Raw genomic sequence first — 24,301 nt, 5'->3', positions numbered from 1 at the left:
ATTCGAACGAGAGTCCTATCTTTTTTAATAACTTTTTAATCTTTGCAGTTTTTAATTGTTTAATAATTTTAATTTAAGTTTATAAAATTATGTAAAAAAAAAGAACAATTACTTGAAATAAGAATTTGTTATTTATTCGTGAAATTTAATTTGCGAAAATTAATTTTTCATTTTCACACATACAATTGTTTATAACTCTAATTATTAATAAAGTACCGAGATATTGTTAAGAAGAAATTAATTTCTTAGTTTAGAAAAAAAATGTTGCAGAGAAACTGCGGGTATTAAATGAATTATTAAAATTCTATTTAAAACATATCAAAATAAAAAAAATTGATGCGAGCAGGGAAATGTATTTAAAAATATTTGTATTATGTGATTTTCGAAAATTAAAACAAAAGTAATAACAATAAGCTCAAAGATTAAATCTAGTGATGTGTAAATGCCAGTATTGGCTAAAATAGGATATTGGTGTGTGATGCGATCAATTCTTTATATATAATCAAAAGTGGTGAACGTTTCGACTCTCGCTTCGGGTCCTCTTCAGTGCATAAAATAATGATAAAACAATAGTTAGCCGCAGGATCACATTACAAAGACTGTGTCCAATATTACCCAGAGATGTACATCAAATTGGCAGATTCGCTATAGATACGGATAAAATATTTTTTATTTAGACAACTAGTCATATCTTAATGTAACTAAAATCACTTACATATATCGCAGAATCGGAAGAGCATTGAATTACCACTTCACAATCAACTATTGAATTAAAAAAGATTTCTTTCCTATATGTGAACAAAATTATTTGTATATTAATATATTATTCACTAATTAAAGTTATTCAGAAAAAAAATGAAAAAGAATTACAATGTGAGTATCTTGCATGATAAGTTTCGAAAATTAATTTGAGTGGTCCAGTTAGTACAGTTATTTCTTATAATATTTTGCTCGTTGAAGCGCTGCACGTTATAAATTAATTATTAATCATCAAAAGGATCAAATCGCATAAAGATGCATTCCTAAGGAGTGGACGTAATGTGCGTATATTTACTTTAGTACCCACCTGTTGCAGTAACCTAGTTTCTTACGTACACCCACCGGAAACTTTTTAAACTTCCCAAGGATCCCCTTAAATTCCCGACCCTTACATGACGTTTAAAAATGCGCAATTAACTAGGTACGCACTCATAAAACAGACATTTTACACGCATCTTTCTTTTTTCTTATTCGCAAAATAAAAATAAACGAGAACTATATAGTACAAAATATTTTACATTAATTTTTCATTCCGTCTATTTTGAATTAGGTCAGGTTACGGTTTTCGTGAACGTAGAAAAATCAATAAGCTTTTCTAATCGTGTCCGTCGAATATCAATAATTAAATTCAGTCTTATATCAGGCTTAGCAAGCGGTACCATCGATCGTATCCTTGTGTTACACATGGTTTCTGAATTATGTTCCAAGATGTCGCGACGATGCAGCCGATGCTGCAGTTGCGCCAAAATAAGAGAAAAGGAGAAGCCGTTATATACTGTAAAGATTAATCAACACAGGTTGTAAAATTTTGGCTGCTTTCGCATTTATTAACGAGAAGCTGCTGCAACTTAATTGTTTCACATGTCATGTATCATAATTTCTAATATCGACTTTAAAAATGATTGAAGTATAAATTCTGTAAAATATTGAAAAAATATTATATATTTTTAGATAAATCTTTCAAATCTTTTAAAAAAGATAATTAAAGAAGAAATGATTGCGTTTCAATCTGAGAGACGAATGAGAGGGAATTTTCTTAACGCACATATCGAACTATACAAAAAGCAACTAAGTAGAATTAAAATTAGCAATAATAATGAAGGACTTTTGATAATAATACAAAATAAATATAATAATAGAGCTTATAAGAGTCAATACACAATTAAATTATATATTAAAAAACGAAATAATACATGTTTCGGTTTTAATATTAGACCTTCAGATATTTACGTATATAATAAAGATGTTATCATGATTTAATAAGTCGAATGAGAACATTAAGTCATAAATATAACACAAATGGGTGATATTAAATTGCTTATCAATTTGTGATAACGTACTCCGGTTTTAGTTTAGAACTGTGTTTCAAAACCGACAAATAATGTCCTCTTGTACTGGAAATTGTAAAACTTCACACAAAAATACTATTAGGCCGAATATAGTTCTCTTCACTCGGTCTATTTTCAATTAATATCGTTTATAAATATAATCAAAGAATTAATCGATATATCTTTGGAGGAACATAAGTTTATTATTTGCAGACTTTTATACGAAATTCATTAATAATAATTGATTCAACAATTTAATTTATTTAAATACGCTTGCAAATCAATTCCGTGAGATACCATGTGACAAAAATACAGAAGACGTTAAAGGAACATGTTTTTCTCCTCTCGCGAGGCGCCAATTAACTGCGTTACGCGCAACGTATTACCCCCGTCACACGGAGCCATTCCCTTCTCGCATTCGCACGGCGTGGTTCGAATAACCCGGCGTATAAAAACGCGCGAAGCGAGGGAGTACAGCCAAGTGATACCTACAGTAGTATGTACCTCTTCTCAAAGTGGAAACGTCGGGGCCCTGATCGAACTCACGGTTCGCATTTGCATACAATCGCCCTTGCATTCGATCTCGCGCACTCTGGCCGCGTACATACATCTTCCTTCTTTTCTATTTCTCCTTCTATTCTTTCTTCTTTCTCTTCTTTTCCTCTTAATGGCAGGCAACGCGCACGCTAATTCATTGTATATTTAATATCCAGGCATCTGCGTACGGCGCGCCCGCGCCGGTGCGGTTGTTTTTGCTCGGCGAGGCACGAAAAGGAGAAAATGCGTCGCAGCGCATCGTGCTAGAGGGAAAGGTGGGGGGGGAGGAAGAGAGACAATCGCGGACATGGCGCGACGCGTCATTGCACGTGCACGTGCATTGATACCGATATTTATGCCCGCCAGTTAATCATGTCAAAGTCGTTTGATTTGTCGTTGGCTTTTATGGAGGGGAATTAAAACGTTCATTTCGCCACAGACACTCGCCAACAGTGACTGTCCTGCTGGTGCTGGTACTGGCCCTATGAGTTATTCTGTCGGCAGCCTTCAGGCTGAACGGCGGGGATGAGCTTTTTGTAAAATTAGCGTGCCTCGTTTACGCTGGAGAATTTGCATTTTTAACGCGAGCTAGAGCGCGTCGGCCGGCCTTTTTTATCCACCACGGTAAAATCGTCAAATCGGACATGCTGTTGATGGACACGATGTTACGTATGAATAGCAAATCTGTATTCCCCCGTGGTTTCAATTGATCGTGTGATTCCGAACTCCACATTTACGCGAAATATGATACTTTTTGCAACAAAATTATAACGAGATATTTCTAACGTGTGACCGAATATAAGATAGGTACGAAATATGTTCTATGTACTTAAAATAGGTATCCACATTGAAAATTTAATTACCGTCTGTAGTGTCTATCAATATCGGTGAATAGTTTATTCGCATCGATATGCGAGAATGTATTAAAGTTTTTTTGGAATTTCCACGGGAGAGAAACATATATTGTAGCTTTATTCAATCCATTTTGCTCGGGCAAAGTTCTTTCTCCTTGTCTGAAAAAAGATCGAGCGAAGAGAAACGCTTTGATGAAAGGCTCACGTACGAGCAGTATCGTTGCATGGACCTTGTAATATACATAAAGCTTTATTGCCTGCCATCCGTGGAAACTTCGCTGATTGTATTGCAGGACGATAACCGTATCTGTCGCTCCTGCAATTCTCGAAGCGTACTTGATCCATCCCCGTCTTTGACTCTTCCACTTTTATCCTTCTTTCGCCTGCTTCTCTATTCTACCGGCATGCCACGAGACTGCGATTTGTAATTTGATGTTACGATAAAAATAGTATGCTCTTTGAAATTTATACGCTGTGTAATTTTATTTTATTTTATTTTTACAAAATATGCTCAATTTTTAAAAACTGCAAAATTGTTAGTTCGCAAACTTGTAATTTTTTTGCTTCAGATTTTTACAAGTATGGTAACCATGTTGATACATAATAAATAAGAATCGTAATAGAGATATTTCCACTTCGGTCAGAAATCTCGTTAATAAGTCGAAGCTACCATAGAGAAAGAGACAGAGTGTTTGTGAAGCCTGAATCTTCTTATTCCCTTCGGTTCGAAACAAGAGTTACAGCTACGCTACTAATTAATTGACGTTCCTAGCCTTTGTAGACGAGATGTCAGGTACTAAAGACGGACGCCGCGAGGCTTGCGTTTGTGTTTGCTTTAACGTTCACTGCCTTTGTCCTATAGATCATACTCTCACTGTATAAGCATATCTGATACTTAGCTCATAGGAGAACTGAAAACTAACTTTCGCTAATTCTCCTTTCAATATATCCTTTATCTTATGATCTCAAAAAGTTTTGATCAATAATTACATTTGCAAAACAAATACAGAAACATATTATGTTGGCTTCGTCATGATTCTAATATCACAAATTAAAAAGATGGTTTTTGTTTGTCTATATCGAAGCTTAATTTCATGAAAATTATGCCAGTTTCAGTATATGTCTCATGACTTGTATTTAAAATTCAACGTGTGTTTATGTATCCGTGTAACTAAAATAATTTTAAAACAATTCTATAAAGTCCGCGCGGCGCGCGTATGTGGTCAGAGAAAATTTTGAGATATTATATGAAGCTATATAGAGTAAAGTGACATAACTCAGTTACACAGGCAATTTGGTGATAATTGCATTTGCGACTATGGGCGCATGGTCTGTAATCTATTTATTATCGTCGTTTCAAAACTCATCCTTCAACGTAATATGTATTATATCATTGATATTTTGTGATGTTCAGTACATTTATTTCATTCATTAGTGAAGTTAAAATTCTATTTCTTTTCCATGGATATCTATTTTTAAGGTTTACTAAATTCTTACATAACATAAGAAAAATACAGCTTAATCCTTTTATTATATTTCTAGTAGATTTTGCTTCATCTTTAATTCTTATATCCTCATAACGTCTTGTCGGTTTCTTTAATCGACTTGAGAAACATTAAAATAACAATTCTTTTTCTTGAGGTTGAAGGAATGAGGCGTGATCACACACGCTGATGGAGATCGTTGAGTGATTGATTTTATGGCTACTGACACTTAGAAGAAAATATAGCATATGGCACGTGAAAACGGGGGATAAAAAACGAGGAGATTGGAGGAATTGTCAGTCCTTAGGATCGACGAAATGGCGCACCTGCCGGACAAGTATCCGGCGAACGAAGAAGATCGACGCTGCTTGAATTCTCACGACGTGGACGAAGTTGGTCGATGGACAGTGGCGAGGTGGATCCCTGGTGGATCGACAGACGTCCGTCAAGGCGGTCAGCACGACGCGTCAAAGAAGGGGGCGTAATAAGAAATCGAAATAATGATGAAAGAGAGAAAGAGGAAATGAGAGGAAACCTGACGAGCTGCTTCAGTCTCTTTTCTCACCCCTAAGGGACTGGTCCACAACGAGCAAAGTAGAGCGCGAGAAAGAAAGAGAAAGAATCAAATCGGACTTACTCTAGAATAGGAGAAAGTGAGCGAGACGGACGGAAGGAAGTAAAGCGAGACACGGAGACGGAGAAGGAAAAGGAGCGGAGGCGGTGGAGGCAGCAGCATAGCAGCTTCTATCACGTCGGGCGAACGGGCGGACAGCTCGGAGGCGATTTGTCTTTCATTTCGGGCTAATTTATTGCGCCCAGGCAGCTCTCTTTCTCCCTTTCCCTTCGTCCTCTTTCTTCTACGGTTGAAACCCTCCCCCTCCCCCCCTCTCCCCCACCGTCCTCTCCTGTGCCCCTCTGCGCCTCTTCGTCTCTCTAGCGCTATTCTCGACTCCGCACCATTCAGCCACGCCCCACCCAACTAATGTCCCACATAAAACTTGGTATCAGCGATCCTCAAACGGGGATTTACAATCCCTTCAAGCGCCGCTGTCACGATAAATCCTCCGGGGCGACGTCGATATATCTCGCGCGCGAATACTTCTGTCCCTAATGGATACCCCCTTGGTACATACAACCCGACGAGCCCAGAGTCGAAACCAGTCCGGAACCTCTCCGTATATCCAAGCGACTGCAACCACCCCCCCAGGCTCCTCCGGTCATTCCCCGCCGTCGTTCTCCTATCCGTCGAGATTCGACGGATGGATGCGGTCTAACGATCCTACCTTTTCTCTCGTTTCCTTCCCGTTGTGACGCAATACACACGCAGTGTCGCGTTTCTGGCAGTGTATCAAGCAACAACGACCTACTTCGGAATTATTTATCTATGATATGCGAAACTTCAAAATTTGAAGTTCACCTACTCTAAGAGCTTAAATTTACGTTAGAGTGTTATTAATGAAGGACCAAGCTAGAATCGCCGTTATGTAAAAATATTACTCAGCTAAGATATGAATGAAAGCAAACATTAATTTCTTCTCAAAGTGATTTTTTTTTCAATCTATTAATCAATTATTCAATTAATTTACCCCACAAAAATTATGTGAATATTACTGAAATAATTTTTGTACTTGTGTATATTCATAACAACTACAATGCAGCTTTATATAATCTCCTTTGTTTAAAAAATCATATAAGAATACTTTTCTATATTATTTTTGAAATATATAATTTATAAAAATTCGCATGCATAATTTATGAAATAATACTACATGTTAGCAAAATTTCCCTCGAAAGATAAATAGAGAACTCTTATTTATTACTGAGAAAAATATTTTAGTTGTATCAACCAAGAAATATAAACAAAACAAATTCTGATCATATGAATAATAATTCTGATTATCATAATTGAGACTTTCTGGTTATCTGGAATGCTTAATAGATTTAACTATAAGTGTCTGATTATTGGTACCTTTCTGGTTAAATCTACCTGAATACCAATTAATACAATAAGACTTTGCAGTATTGATAAAAATAAGTAACACTTTTATATGTATAATATTCTATATAAAGATTACGCGTTTCGCGGATTTTCTCCAGATCCATTTTTGGAATTTTATATGTATATTCCATCTGCTGATATGCTCACTTTCTGAAGTGACTATTAGCGCTTATACAAAATGTCGTTTCCTTGAATTAAAGATCGGGCAATTAAATCCACCTTGCACCTTGAGTACTCGCTGGAAACACACACGACGCACTCGAGCGATCTCATTCTGGAAGTGGTAACGCGCAAGTATAAGGAAGATATCGTACGTTATCGCCATTTGCGCGATAGGATATCGCGCGTACGGGGGGAAAAAAAAGTGAGCACGCACGCGGAAAGACCTACGCGGAAAACGCATTATCTCCCCGGTTATAACGCCGCCCTATTAGGATATACTCATCGTCGACAGTTAATAAGGGTAAGAGCGCGCGTTCGCGCAATTAAGAGCGGTAATAAGCGCCTTAAGACCAATAAGATGTTTCCTAATGGAACTAGCTAACAACGCGCTGGTCCAATTATCCGCTCGCGCATTAAAATGTGTGTAAAGAAGCGGCCCGATGCGAATAGGCGAGTCTTAACGTTGCACATATGACCGCCGATCATATCCCGATCTCCGATTATGAGGTCCCAACCTTGGACGACATCCTGCGCCGCTCGTTCGCACGATCCTCAAGGTATCTCGAATTCACACGTAAGCACCTCTAATCCCCGACGATAATGCTCGTCTATGGATTCCCGATTCGCTTAACGAGTAAACACCTTCGTCGACCGGACCGGAAAGTCAGTAGAATCTACGCGAGTTTGCTGCGGGTTTTCGTTTTCCCTCTCTTCCTCTTTCCTATAGCAAACAAAACAACTTCTCCTTCTTTTCTTCTTACTTTGTCGTCGAACGACGGTGGTATGAATATGGAGCAGCGTTGCCTCGTAATGCCACCCCGTTGTTTCGCAGCCGCGTTCTTAACCGATGCAGGTGGTGGCGAGACGATGAGGGTAGATGCTGAGGGGTCGCAGGACAGAGGGGTGGTCGGGCAGTAGAGAGTGTACGGCGGTTGGCACGGTGGCGAACGTAGAGAGAGAGAGAGAGAGAGAGAGAGAGAGAGAGAGAGAGAGAGAGAGTGAGTGAGTGAGAGAGAGAGAGAGAGACAGCGAAAGACGAGAGAGAGAGTGAGCCCACGGCTTCTTGTCGGAGGCTTTCGGCATAAGTCCTCGTTATGATTCAACACGCCTTAAGCCGGTCTTCACGGGCCGCGGCCACCCTCCACCCTCTACCCGTCCCCCCCGCCGCTCCCTCTCGCTACTCCGCTAATTCCCCCGCAAGTTCCGCATCCTCCTCGCGTCTATTCCCAAAGCACGACGTCAAGGAATATTACGCGCTTTACCGTTTATACTAGAGGCAATGCGCCTCGTGTACATTCCGGCCGCGACGTAGCGAGGATCACGGAGTTAGCGGGGAACATTTCGCGAATGCCGCCGGCATTAACTTATCGCACGAATTGTAATGCAGGATCGCGGAAGACTGGCCGCGATTCTCGATGTCTGCCATCGAGAACATCAGGTTATCGACGCTCGCTGCAAAGATGATGCTGCAACGGTTTACCTATTACATTCTGATGCCATAGTGAACTAGAACATATAAAATATTCAAATGTTTTAAATATCAGTTTGAATGAAATTGAAAGTAAAAGTTTTTAATTACATGTTTAAAAATAAATCATTGATCCCTTTTTACCTTTTTAACGAAATATGTGATAAAAATATAAAACATTGTTTCAATACATAGTATAAAAAAAAAATCAGTACCTTAACAAGAGAAGAAATAATTATTCTTAGAATTACTCATTACTAAAAACGTTTTCTATAAATAAGTTAAAGAAAAATTTATTATATTAACAATGTGTTTAACATGTAACTTTATCTATGTTTCTATTTTAGCGATAAAAAATATTAATATTTTAACCTTTTTTTTTTTTCAAAAATACCATATATTTTATAATTAAAAAAAATCAATTTTTGACATGTTTACAAATTTTTGTTTTATTTCTATACTATTATATCTAACAATTATTAACACTATAATGAAGAAGAGAAGGAAGAAAAGAGAAAATCAGAGATTTATGTGTCGAGAAATACAAGTGCAATGGTTGAACCGTCACAACCGTATAAATTTACATCCGGCTAAAACTTTATAAAAATTGTAGGTGTGGACGGATGTTGAAAAAGTTTAGACAAGCAGAACGTTTGTGAGAGATGTATAAATTTCGGAACATATAACATTTTTTACATGCCTGTCTGACTAACGTTTTTTTTATTAGGCCGAATTTTAATCTCACAATTATCTAATGTCCCCATGATATTTCTATTGTTTAATTACTCCAATTTTTAAACTTATAAATTTTAAAATTTTTAATTAATTTAATTAAAAAAATGAATGTTGAAAACTAAAGTTAAATTTTCGTATTGCAACAAGTTTAATCATTTAATTTCTGTATTGTTACATTAGATTAAGAGAGAGAGATGCTCAGATTTATATTTTTTATATAAATTGGTTGCTTTAAAGTTATCTTTGCTACATCAGGAGTAACTACCGTTTTTCACTGTATCGCAGCAAAAATGTATCAGTCGCGACTACTGCAAATAAAACCGAATTGGATCTTTCAACGGCTTCTCAGCAAATTTCCGAGAAGAACGATTTTCACGCTTTAGTGCACGATTCCAGCGAAACCACTTATCTGATTGAGTCTCGCTTTTGTGAGAGTCTTTACCTCGTTAGTTGCCATTGGTCGAGCCGTTTGGACGCTATATAGAAATTTTGATACATACAACATTGTGCGCAGGCCAAGCAATGTTATGTATGGCATATGGAAAATGTAAACGGCACATATTATCCTTTATTTTTACATTTTATTACTGATGATTAAAAGTACTATAATATCATCATTATTCCCGCATCATTATTTTACTCCATGATATTTTAACGAGCGCTTTTATTAAAAACGTCAAGAATTTATTTTATTTTATACATCACTGAAATCGTTATAAACGTGAAAAAACACGTATAATTCTGAACTGAACGATTTTTCAATCGTTTGAACGCGCGCGCACGCATATACACACGCACGGTTAAGTTTTATCGTGAGCACAAAAGCTCGACCGAATATTAATTTAATCGATCGCGGAATCATGCGTGGCATAATCGCTGTGACCAAAAACTCGATATCCCGAGTTGCAAACGTATGGTAGGCGATAGCCGCCCTTCTTCCGTCCTTTGGCAGGGCGTAATAGGCGCAGGGCGCCTAACGAAGCGTGCGGTGTTGGTCACCGGTCGGTTCCCCCGGCCACCCCTTCGCGCACAGGGCGCGCCGGTAGCGGCCGTAACAATTATTAACCTGATTGTAATTGCACCTGATCATATACGCGGAATAACGCATGGGATGATGGTGTGTGTGTGTGTGTGTGTGGGGAGGGAAAACGGATGCATAGATAGAGAATGTACCGATGAATTCGGGACTTGTGTTAGGTAAAAAGACAGAGAGAAAGAGATTAAGTGCGACAAAGAGAGCATCATTGGATCGAGAGATGGAGCGAGCAGGATGGTAAAAGGGGGGGAGAGAGAGAGAGACAGACATAGAAACAGTAGTTGTGTCGAAGGGTTGGCATTTGTGAGGTGGGCTGCGTTTAATCCTGTCGCGGATTCGGGTCTCGGGATTTGGACACTGGGATGTATACGAAAGAGAGAAAGAGAGGATGAGAGCCTGAGAGAGAGTGAGAGAGCGCGCGCGCGCAAGGGGAGAGGGCCTAGAAAGAGAGAACGAGATGGATAGCGGGACGAACTGGGAGCTCGCGTGCAACAAATCAATTCACCCTCTCGCTCGTTCGCTCGCGCACGCCGCGAATAGGCTCGAGCAACGCGCGTTAGCACGCGATGTGCTCGTAGTCTGTGTTGCACCACACTCGCTCGCAGTTACACTCGCGGCTCGAACGTTGCGGCGCGAGCGAGCTAGCGTTGTTTTACTGTAAGGGGTTAATTGCATTGCCAATAACAGATAATGCAACAATCAATGATTTAGGGGTGGAGAGGAGGGAAAGGGCAAGGGGGATGGACGCTCACGGATGGTAGGGAGGTGGGAGAGGGTACCCTGTCGCCCTCCCACTTCATCGGTTAGGTAGTCCGGCATGGCCTATACGTGCAATGATGTTTGCAACGGCGCCTCCACCCTCTAATTTAAACAGTCCCAGCAGGCTCGCGGCAGATTATCCTAACAATAATTGGTCGCGCTTCCTAAACCGTCCGGGTGTCGAGCACGCAGCTGGAGAACGCGCGATTAGGCGGTGAGAAAATTGGGCGCGGAATAGCTGTATCACAATTCGAAATGCGGAGGCCGAAGGAGCGACTGCTTTGGTGCGAAAGAGACATTTCTATTGTATAATTCATATCGTACCCATTTAGCGGTTTTAATTATACGACTACTAGTGTAATATAATATATATAATATTCATTTTACATGCTTTCAACCGTTCAAATTTTTATCACAATTAATCATTGATTGTAAAACGTCATAAAATATCATTCTTGCGCTGATAATATTGTAATTACAATAATTTATACATATAACGACGCTTTTTAAAAATCTCGAAATATCAAAAAATTTTATCAGAGCGGATTAATGAAACTCACTTTACATGAAAATAAGAGTTTGTGTTATAACATGATAAGACGCATTTAAAATATGAAGAAAAATATTGTTGTTTGATTATAAGTTCGTATGATTTTTTTAACAATATAAAGGACAATTATAATAAAAGTAAAATTATTTAGACCAAAAATAATATTAGAGTGAAAAATTGAGATTAAAAGGTTATTCCAAGATATTCACATTTATGTAGTTTGTTTATAATTTATATCAAAAACATGATGCGTTAATTTCTTTTTCATTCTATCGGAATTGCAATTGTTGCTAAAAGTATTTCAATATCTACAATAACACGAAGCGAATAAAAAAATAATCCTTCAACAATATCTACATACATAAATCAAATTTGAATAATTCTTTTTTCGTAAATAATATATACTTTCTCTCTAAATATAATATTTAATGACATCGTCATTTTACGTAAACACTGGAAGGTTAATGTCTACTGGCGAGCGTCGGGAGGACATTTTCTCCGGTGTAGCGAGAGAGTGCGCGGGGGTGGCAAACGCGCGCGCGGCGGGGTGACGGGTTGTTCTAAGTGCGTGCGTAATACGAGACCCCGTATTTCGTCGGGGCGACGTTTTCATCGCGCAATTTTTCCCGAGTTACCGTCCATATACCGAGAGTTATGTCCGTCAGGGAATTAATATAGGCAAGATTTGTTGTTATTACTGGGCGGTGAGTCGGGGGCGGTGCGAGGGGGTGGTGGTACGGCGGCGGAGGCTTTCTCAGGGCACAGAGTGAAGCCATTACTTACTATAACTGCCGCTGGGGTAGGACGCTGGCATTCCTGTCAGGCATCCATCATTGCAACTAATGGCTCCACTCTCCTGCCAATAACATCCGGGCGTGCACCTACGTCCAGAAATCTCGGCCTTTATTCTCTTTCGCGATCTTACTTGCGCATTTCTAAGAAGTCTACCAATGATATCGAATTTACGATTTATCTTAATCGTAAATACGACCGATCGACTACTGCTATAAAGTAGATGACTGAGGAATTAGTTAGCGAATGTGTGATTTTGGTAAATCATTTGTCTTAATTAAAATCATAAAATTAAAACAGATGCATAAAAGTAGTATTTTAATATTCAATTAAGTTACACAATTCAAATTGTAATTAATAAAAATGCCAGAGATATTTAAATTTTGACATGCTGTAATAAAAATAATGTGCAATATAAATGATATTATAATTTTATATTTAACCATATTTCAAAAAGAATCTAAAAGGCGATTATTTTCATGAGAATAATGTCGAAAGATCACCATAAAAAGTTAAAAAAAAATACAGTAAATATATTTTAAGTAACGTTGATTTATTTTCATTATTCTTGTTTTATCGAAAATTATTTAGATTTGTCTGTTTGTAAACCGCATTTCTTTAAACACATAATGGCCTATAATTCTTCTAAAGCCAGCTTCCATTATAGTATGTGACTGCAAATCTCATTGCCAACATAAATGGCGACAAAATGCATGTTAGGACTTCCTCGAGTTTGGCTAACATCGCAAAAAAAAAAGGTACCAGCGTGTCGTCACGAGCCACTTTTTTCAAGGAAACCGGGAAACGTTCATCGAGACGTTTTTACGGCTGTTTCAGTTCGTTTTCAAGTGCGGCTGCACAGTTACCGCGCTACCGGTATTAATTTTCCGCGCTTCCACCGGTTCGTGGAAACGTACCGGCCGCACACAGTCGTTAATTTATGTACTAACGAAATGTATAAAACGATGCGGAGCGGAATTTACTGAACCTCGAACACCAGAATGGAAAAAGGACTGCTCTTTTGCATATATACCTGTAATCTTATTACAAAATTTTTTTAAACTTTTCTATTAAAGTAATTAAATTAGTAATATAAATCAATATGTAGTTCTTACAAATTAAATTCTGAACAATGTAATTATGTAAAAATGAAGATTTTCTTCAAATTCGCTTATAATTATTGTTGCATAAAAGAAACAGTTTGTACGCAAAACTAGCTCGAATTGCAAACTATCATTCGGGCAATCAATGTCGGGCAAGAAGAGTGCATAGAGTTATTAAACGCTCACTGGTAAAACGAACGGGGCCAAACGGACGGTCGCACATTATTAATCCGACAGAAATTAATCAGGCATTAGTATCGTGCCACATTTTCGTTCGAGCGGATCAGTGGATATGGAATTTCGGTGATCAGCCTTGAACAGTGGTTGCCAACGCAGTCATCCAGTAGTGGTTCAGAAATGGAGACGCTTTGATTGCTGGTAAGCCAGGCTCATGGTACGGGGTGGGCGAGGAAGGCAAGAGAGGGAGAGGATATGAAGGGAACGGCAGTGCGGAGAGAGACCGGGAGTGTGTAACAGCAACGGTCAGATAGTTATTGCTGAGCGATTTGATAGGTGGATAATGACGAGTAATGACACACCGCGGTGGGAATCGAAGCCACCCTTCCCTCCCGCGTGCCCAATGCAACCCCCCTCGGCATGCCGCTCTCCCTCTTCTCCCCTTTTCTATCTCTCGCTCGTCTCCTCGCCATGTGCTGCCTCTACCACACGGGGATGCGGATGTGGATATGAGATTGCGTCATGCATATGCAGCTGCATTTGGCATCGGACTATGCGCGGCCAATCACCGCCGTGAAACTTGATTGTCGCCGATTATCCCCGGTCGATCGACCTAATAAAACGTGGATATTTTCTGGCATTACTGCAGTCCACTTTCCCTGTGTGCGTCGTGATTTCGATCTTGTATTTTATGGGGAACGACCGGTAACGTTGGTCGATATCTATATTGTCTATTCATGTATAACGTCACGGACAAGAGGACTCCTCGTATCCCCCATTTATTTTTTACGGGGAAAATATATGACGTAGGCAGGAAAGAATTAACGTTACTTCTGTTAACAAATTCACAGCCAGATCTTATGTTTTGCTTTTATGCTAAGGGTTTCAAAATCACATAGGGGTGTACACTCTTAACTAAACTCGGTAATTGTCTCTTTTTTTTAGTAAAAAAATCGAAGGTTATCATTTAATTTTCATATGGGATGCTTAATTGTTTTTTAAACTTAATAAAATTATTTCTGACAACATCCATTGTATTCCGATAATATATCAAATATTCTATATTTATATTGCGCCACATTTCGTTTACAGACTTTTTTAAATCTGACAATTCAATTTCTATACCTGTACATAGTAAAATAGATCTGATGTTTGAGCGTGCAATATTAATAATCTTTTATTGCTATTGTTTACACAATACTGCTAAGATTTAAAAAAAATTAAAAGAAGATGAAATAAATGCAGAAAATAGAGTAGTAAAAGGTGAGGCATCAACAAGATTGCTACTAACAATAAGAAGCCTACTATTTACGAAGCGAGATATAAAAGAAACAAAAAAGAAATAAATTCCTACGAAATTCACGTAGGAACACCGATAAAATGTTCGCGTTCTTAATTTATATTTGTTAGGATGTATTAGATGCTATTTGTGGTGACGATACTTGGCGTATTGCGAAATTCAGAAAAGCCTTCCAAGGGTGCATTTACCTTCGTGAGTGATTAGCGAAACGGCGCGGCGGCGGTATCTGTTGACATAAGGCTATACCACGTCTAGCTGAATCAGGGCTACTCAGGGCAAACTCGTCCGTCCTGAGAAGAGAGTCGGTTGGTTTGTTTTATATACGCTGAGTCGTTGTCTGCCAGCCACGTAGCAACATTTACATGCTACGGACGACCGTAAGTACGCGAAGGAACGTGTAGCGTACACTTCCGCAGCGCGTATGCTAATCGTTGAAATTTACTATCATCGTTTATGAGATAGGAGCGTGGTAATTTAGGTACGAAGGCGTAAAAGTAATTAAAAATGTGGTATCGGTCTAACTCTTGATATTTCAGCTATGATAGTTTAGAATATATGCTACGTAATGAATGTCGGCTGATATACTTGATAAGGAATTTCCTCTTTAATTAAAATTACCGTTAAAAGAGATTTTAATTTTAGGCCATTACCAAAACAACGTTTAACGTATATTGAAATTTTGACATTAAAACAATTTTTATATTGGAAGGAAATGATAATTATATTTGAAAATATATGATCTTAATTTCACAATCAGTATGTACTTGTACACACGCTTGCTTTTGTTGCGAATGACTGAATTCTTGCTGGAATATAGAGAGATAGTGTTCGTCAGTTTATCGCTGCGAAGAAAATTCGCGCAGAGACACCGCGAAATTTGAAAAGGAGGGTGAAAAGCAGGATGAAACTAGTGAGATCACGAATCTCTCGCGATGATGGCACTCAGACTTGCCGTGAAGAGTCAGCAGTCGTTATCGAGGCGCAAAAGAGGAAAGCAATACCTGTTGCATACGTCAGTGATTCCTTTTCCGGCACGAAAACTTTGAATATTGAGGAACGCCTCGTTACTTGGCGAAGCTATTTTTTTCCCTCCTCGAGGAAACTTATGCTGGAAGATTTATTCTTTTATCCAAGTTAAAGTCTAAACTTTATGTTGTGCTATTTTAAATTTTGAATCAAATTATTTGAAAAATTATCTTATTGTTTTATATTTGAAATATATTATACATATTTACATATTTCTTCCATCATCTTATATACAGGATGGCCCCGAACGTTCCGACCAAAGTTTGAGATTTTATAGGAAATTTAATTCTGAATAAAAAGTTTCCTATAAACATGAATCGAAAAAAGGCTTTCTTAAAAAGTTAGCGTTCAAAAACTTCTTAAATTACGATTATTTTATACACTTTTACAAATATCAGAGAAACTCTGTGTTTTTTAACACAAATTTACCGAAACAAACGTTTTAGAGAATTAAATTAGCATTTAAATGAGATCAAAATGCTTGTAGCATGTTTCATAGATTTTAAGATAAACAGTTTTAAATGTACAAAAACGTGCTTTTTTCCGACTATATCGATGGTAGAGGTTTTTTAGAGATACTCTGATTTTTTCAAAAAATTTATTAACGTTTTTCTTTATTTTCTTTTCATTATCATCTCTTTCTTTCATTCTGTTATGATGATTAGTTTAAAAATAAAATTTTTTTTTAATCTTTCTCTCTCTCTCAATAAACTTTAAAAATTAGCTTAAGTTATGAATGCATAAATATGAAAATCTTTAAGAAAGTGCTACTATCTATAGCCGAAAAAACACTTTTTTGTGCAGTTGAAACTGGTTTTTTCAAAACCTATGGAATGTACTATAATTATTTTAATCTCATTTGAGATTCTCCACAAATTTAATTCTTTACAACTTTTTGTCGGTACTTTTAATTAAAAAGCGCATATTTTCCCTAATATTTGTAAAAATGTATAAAATAATCGTGATTTTAGAGATTTTTGGACGTTAACTTTTTAAGGAAGCACTTCAACTCATATATTATTTTAATCTCATTTGAGATTCTCCACAAATTTAATTCTTTACAACTTTTTGTCGGTACTTAGTTAAAAAGCGCATATTTTTCCTCATATTTGTAAAAATGTATAAAATAATCGTGATTTTAGAGATATATTTTTGGACGTTAACTTTTTAAGGAAACACTTCTACTCATATTTATAGAAAAGTTTTTGTTTAGAATTAAATTTCTTATTAAATCTCAAAGTCTAGCTACAACCGGAACCTGTGAAACATTTAAACATATTTTTTGTTGTTGTATAAATATAAAAATTAGTTGAATAACATTTAATATTATTTAATTTAGTAACTAAAAAGTTTGAGGCAAATTTGAGAAAAATTTGATTACCGAAGATTGAAAAACATAAAAACAATTGATAGCATGTCGATAATATGTTAATTATCAAAATGATAATATTTTATAAATAATTGTCTGTATATTGGAATTATATTTTATATAAATTTTTTAAATAATTACATCCATGAGATGTATGAATTGTCATAATGAAAATTCTTCAGCATTGCATGTAATTTTGATTGAATATACGATTGAATATTATTACGAAATTCGGCATAAAAATGCATATGAAAAAAATTGGACACATACGTGTCTCGAGACATGGGTAGGAAAAGGAAGGAGTGGAATAGCAGCTAAGAACGGTGGGCGCCGTCGAAGCAACGGTTATCTCGGCAATTAATATGATTGAGGAGACATCTCTCACGTCTATGTAATATCTAGCAATGGCCCAAGTTCTGATTGCTTTCCCCGTTCCACCTACGCTTTGCCTTGCTATCTCGAGTGCCATAACCCTTGCGCGTTTCCTCGCTCCTTCCACAGTGTCCCGAGTTAACGAAGCTGAGTTACGACGTGGCGGGTGCTCTAGTCACGAGGTCATGGCTTTTTAACCTAGTTTCTAGTGCCATCCATCCCAAAAGAATATCTTATTTTCATCGTCCGCCCGATTTTTAACAACTTTGAGTATTATTAGTGTCTAAAGTTGCATGAAAAGTAGAATGTGGTTGATATTCACTATTTTTGATAACGTAAAATTTCTCCTATTATGTAAAAATATATTGCCGTCAGATAAAATAAAGATTGTATAAAGATAATATGATATTATGATAAATTTAGTTAGTTAATTTAAAGTGCTAGCTAATTTAAAATTACTATTTAATAGATAAATAGTTAAATGTTTAGTCAATTTAGTTTCATCTGTTTTTTTAAATGAGCTTAGCATAATGATTCCTAGAATTAAAATACCTTTAGTTGTCTTCAAGTAAAAAGACTTGCGGAGGTCAGGATGATACGACGTGGATCACAACATCCCATAAAAAGAACTTTGCAAGAAACGATTGGGCAGATGGGTACTTAACAGAAACTTTTAGTGTAAATGCTGTCGAGATATAGAAACTGATCACAAACAATGGTACATTTCGAGATATCACACGGGATTTTCTTCAACAATTCTTCGGGGACCTTACCGCTAAGTCGTGCAATCCAAAGGAACGATTTCCGCGTCGCTGACCTCGCTTAGAATTTCAACAAGAATAGCGCGGGAATTTTCGGATGAAAGAGCTGTTGAAACGAAGACTACGGGCCCTTTCTACGAGAGGAGGTCTAAGTCTTCGGCAAAAACAAAAACCGCCTTTCGACTCTGCAAGAGTATAATAATGATATATCGTGTCGTATGAAATCGAACGCTCGATAATCACGAATCCCAAAGCAAGATTGAATTTCAAAACGGCAAAAACTTGAGAATTTACTACAAACTTCAAGTATTCAGTAACAACAACATCAAAAGCATACCAGAAATCGTCTCGAAGAAAGGACTAAGCACCGCATGGCAAGAATTGAACGCTCGTGCTAGCGAGGATACTTAACGGGGGAAGTTCGCACGGATCAGGTCGACGGCGATGCGATGGGGAGGTTTCGTATATTGCGCGCGCGAGAGAGGTTCGGCATGAGAGAGGAAGTAGAGAAAAGCCGAGAGATCGAGACGACCGGGGGAGAGGGTGGAAAGGCGCGGGTACTCGGAGGGTGGGAAAAGGGAACGAAGCGTGAGGATGGGAGGAGAACGACGACCATCACACTCAAAGCGGTACGTGACACACCGGCTATGGTTCTTATCTACCGGCCCCGTTTTCCGTCCCCGCGGTGCCACGGATTCCACGGGGTTCTCGTGATAATCCGAACATTCCGTCCTCCCTCCACGTTTGCGAGTCGACCTCCGCCTCTGCCTCTGCCTCTGCCTCCTCCGTCGCTTCCTACAGCATCTCTTTCCTCCGCCACCACCTCTGTTCCCGCTGCTCGACGCGCACCTCCATCCCCGTCGCTACCTAGCAGCCAGCCTCCGGGCGTCGGCTTGTATACCTTATAACCGGTATGTGACGTTATAATCGCGGGCGTGTGTGCTCTCTCTCTCTCTCTCTCTCTCTCTCTCTCTCTCTCTCTCTCTCCCTCTCTCGCATGGATGTGTCGAACGTGTGCACGTGTATCACTCGCGGAGGGTTTCGTCGCCGCACCGTCTCCTTGGTCGCGTAACATTTATGTTGCGCGCGCGAGCGAAACCGTGCAATGTGCGTCTGCGGCGGAGCAGCGACTCCGCGCAGTTTGCGCGACTGCGTCACGGTCGGCTCGTAAACTCGGTAGCTCGGAATCAAACGGCTCACCCTCGTCGAGCACGCTGGCTCGCGTATTCCTATAATGCCTGCGGGGTTGTTGATGCCACGTGATAAGTTCACTCGGGGTCGAGGGGGGGTGGATACGTGCGGCTCGTTCCTCTCCTGAAAACTCGTTCTTGCCGCGAAAGTTTCTTTCTCCGCGAACGAATGCCTATCGTCATTGCCGACGCCGCGCCGCGACAGCGCGTGAGAATTATAAGCGCGAGAATGGTCGCCTTCTTGCTACGTACTTGTTTCCACGGATAACTGATGGAATTTTGGCCACGCGGCCTCCGCTATCGTAAATAATGCGACGTAACGTAGGGCAATTCGGGAACTCCCGTATCTTCCCAGGACCGCCGGTGCTCCCGAACGCCGTGCGTCCTTGGTCGGGCTTCCAAAGTTACCCTCATACAATTCATTATTAATTACCCTGGAATTAGAACAACCGATGTCATTTGGGAAGGGTAAATGTTGCTATATTACGAATGTATAATATTATTTTCTCTATTTTTCATGTATCACGATGGTTCTTTTAGTTCCTAAATATTGCATTATTACTAAATATTTTTATATTAGAATGAAAGTTAAATTAATAAAAATCCTATTCTATAGTAAATATATATACGGAAAGAAAGATTGCTTAAATTTTGTTAGATACATATCTGAAAATAATTTTATTAAACTATCAAAATAATTATGTTAGAAATTAAACAGTGATGAGCAAATGCTGCAAAAAATTTTGACATTAACAAATTTTGACAACTCCGAATGGCCATTTTTCGAAAAAAAAAATTTTTTTACGGTCGATAAGGAATATTGATAATTGTATGAACATAACTTTTGTTCAAAAATATTTTTAAAAATATACTTAAAACTCTCTCTTGATATATGAGTACGTCTACTTGTATTATATACTTACATTTAGTTAGAGAATACGGTAATATTATTAATGATCCACAATGGTATTATCCAATATTATCTAGAAATATTTTTATCGACTCAAAGACGATTTTACCACATTATATGTATTACAGTTATATTTGAAATCTATTATGTGATGTTATTAGTAATCCACAACGACATTGATCCTCGCATTCTTAATATCAATATCATCTAGAAATATTCTTGTCTACTCAAAGACGGTCTACCGCATTACGGCGAAATGACCGATAAATTCCGCTCGGTTTTCTCCGTCGTTTAACAGGGAAGAGGAAGGTCGCGTTCGAAAGAAGAATCGATTGTATACGAGAATGGGAGCAAATGTAGGTCGGCACTATGCATATCTTCTTCGCGGTCACAACATTTCTTAGATCGTTCAATTCTGTCGGTCGACAAGGAGCGAGTGAGATAAAGAGAAAGAAAGGGTTGGAATGTTACGTAGTTTGTCGGAGGGGTGCCATCGTGAGGATGCACGCGAATCGTTTCGAGGCGGACGCTCGCAAGAAACGCAAAGGTCGACTGGCGCAAAGTCGTTGCTGTTAAAGACGCCGCGGATAACGACGAACTCTTAATGGCAATTGGAGAAGCAACTTGAATCCCCGTGACAAGAGGCTTACTGCCGTGGGCGTTCAATGGTTGGCGTCCAAGGGGACGTCAGGGGATTTCCACGGGATCCGGGAAAAGCAATTTCTTGTTCATAAAATCGCTGCGGCACCAACCTGAGGTTTTCGATACATATACTCGCCTGATAATTGATGCAGAATCGGCACGTCGATCTGAATTTTTTATTCGGCACCGGATACCGTCGCGGTTTCGCCCGGAAATGGCACACTCGCTTGTAAAACATGGCTGCGCGCTCGGTGACAAAAGGATGCGGATGCACTAACCGTGTGTGAATTGTTAACATCACCGCGTAACGATGTGGGACTTTTGATAGATCGGTACTATGCATTTTCCAGAATCGCCGGTTAACAAACAATTTATTGCAGACATATTGTTTTATGTAAACGATAAACCTTTGCATTCTAACTAAATTAAGCTTCCCGGGACTACATGAAGATTGTAGATATTTTATGCAGTTGGAAATATATGGCGTAACAGTTCGTAATTTTTTAGCCATAATCTTTTGCGTAATTTTCGCTCATTTCTAAAATTTGTTAGGTTATACGACGTATAAAATAATATGAGAGTTTAATTACAATTCCAGATATATTTCTCTATTTTAGAAATATTTTCCACAAATACGATATCTCTCTCACTTCTAATACAATTTAAATTATATCTTATATTGATATCAAAATAGTTTGTTGTTTTAATACACATTTCGCCATTAATATACCGATTTCTTTTTTATTTATCGTAAAAGAAGTGACATTTGTGTCGCTGTAGAGATTGTGGGAAAAGCAGAAATTCCTCAATTGTCCCGCATATCAAGCAAAATATTTCTGCCGCTTGTTCATTATTCTCTTGGATGAAGTACTCAAAGAGCCAACGCGAACCTTTGTACGCGCGTCGCGACTTAAGACTGGTTCCTTCTTAGTTCCCGAGCTTAGTATCTCGAATTGCAAATTTCGCCGCGGGTGCAAGTACAAGAAGAAACAGGCGAAAGGACGGGACGAAGATATGGCGATTGCTAAGGGGCTTCTTACCTTCAGAAGTCGTTGGTTTTTAATTATCAGAGATGTAGAGAGAAATAGCGAGCGGGGGAGAGAGAGAGAGAGAGAGAGGGAGAGAATGAGAGAAAGAGAAATAAACGACTCTGATGGAAACGCGAGCCTGCATTCGTCCTAATTAGCGAAGAAAAAAGTCCGCATCGACGCGCGGACGAGATAATCGCGGACGGTGTGCGCGCGTGCAATGGCAGCAAAACTTGCCCGTCGGGTGTATAAAACGATAAATAGCCGCGCGTCACGAGTGCGACTGAGAGAAAAGGAGGGTTGCATATATCGGAGCGACGGAGAAAGAGGAAGGGAGATAAACCGAAAAAGGGAGAGAGTGAAAGAGGGCGAGAAAGAGAGAACGAGAGGACGAACACATGTCCATGTCACCGCCGTCTCTCCTGGCTGGATCCTGGAATTTATGCCGGCCAGTGAATCACGTCAAAATTTGATTTGTCGATGGCTTTTATAGCGGCAAGTTATTGCGCGCGTTATGTACAAATTCGGCGCGGGTATACGTACGCCGGCGGCGCTACCCCGAACATTTCCACTTTGTCGGTCTCGTAATGTTTCCGAATACAGAAAAACACATCGGGGCCGCGGATATGGCGATGTGATTTGGAAATGCGCAAACCCATTAACGGGGCTATGTAAGCTACGCTAGCGTAAATAAACATTTTAATGCTGTAACGGTCGCGTTATAAAGCCGTACGCGTATAAAAGCCTAGTAATTCTGTACCAACGGGGACAATGCGTCAAAGCACTTAACATAATTCTTGAAAGCCCGCCTCCAGCGAGGCATTTAAAAGGGATTATAAATTCTCCCTCTCTCTCCTCCCCCCCCCCTCTCTCCTATTTTTTTCCTATTTATGTAGAGATTGTAAATAGCATCTTAACATCGACATGCATACGTACAGTAATCCAAGAGGTAGGAAAAAAATATTATTTGAAGATAATTATGAAAATTGAAACTTACACGTTGACTTCAAATATGGTAAAAAACATTTTCGTATAGCTTATATATTTTTTAAGTATTGTTACTCTTTCTGTTTTCGGAAATAAAATTTTGTACACACACATTTTTTTATTTAGAAACGCAGCGCAAAGAGTACGTGAAATATAGACAATTAAAATCCATTGCATAATTCAAATAAAACTTTAAATGTAAGTAAAATATTAGCAATATATATAATAAATATTTGTTATTTCCGTAAAAGATTGAAATCACGATTTTTAATAAAGGTGAAAAATGATGTTACAAAAGCAGATAAGCGTACATATCATAATTGCTAACCGATTGATTCTATTCACAAAAATATATTTTGCACACACACAGAAATACATTTTATTTATGATATAAAATATAAATAAGATTTCTATGTTGCGAAATTCGAGAAAATTGTTTCATATTAACGTGACGTATTGACGGGTTTCGAAAAATCCGTTTTCTCTTGCCCTTTCTCTCCTGTCCATTTTGCGTGAAAAACATTTTTTTTCCATGCACGCGGTGGGACGATCAAGCGCAGTAAATCAAGGACACTTTTCAGTTCGCGGTACACTTCTTCGTTGAAACAATACGCGGCGAATATGCGAAAGCAAGCGATGAAAGAATAACGACTCTACGAGGCACTATACGAAACCGCGAAGCGAGTTAAACGTCCGGATGTCCGGTCGATGTATCGGCGATCGCGCGACGCTGATTTTCGCGATGAAACGCATCGAATCGGACACGGTCGCGTCGAGAAGGCGCTTATTCGGGGGAGGGGGTGGGACATGGGTTTTTAATGCGCGCGCGGTCTCGCGCGCGCTCGCGTTTGTATGCAAAGTACGGTCGGATTTTCCGAAGCTGCAGTGCCGCGCGACTGCGGCTTGGAGGCACCGACGGGAGATATGCATATATCAAGCGAGCGCAACGAATATATCATTCATAATTTGTTCA

This window comes from Trachymyrmex cornetzi, unplaced genomic scaffold (assembly GCF_001594075.2).
Source record: "Trachymyrmex cornetzi isolate Tcor2-1 unplaced genomic scaffold, Tcor1.1 scaffold4, whole genome shotgun sequence".
Classification (NCBI taxonomy): domain Eukaryota; kingdom Metazoa; phylum Arthropoda; class Insecta; order Hymenoptera; family Formicidae; genus Trachymyrmex; species Trachymyrmex cornetzi.
This window is presented reverse-complemented; position numbering follows the sequence as displayed.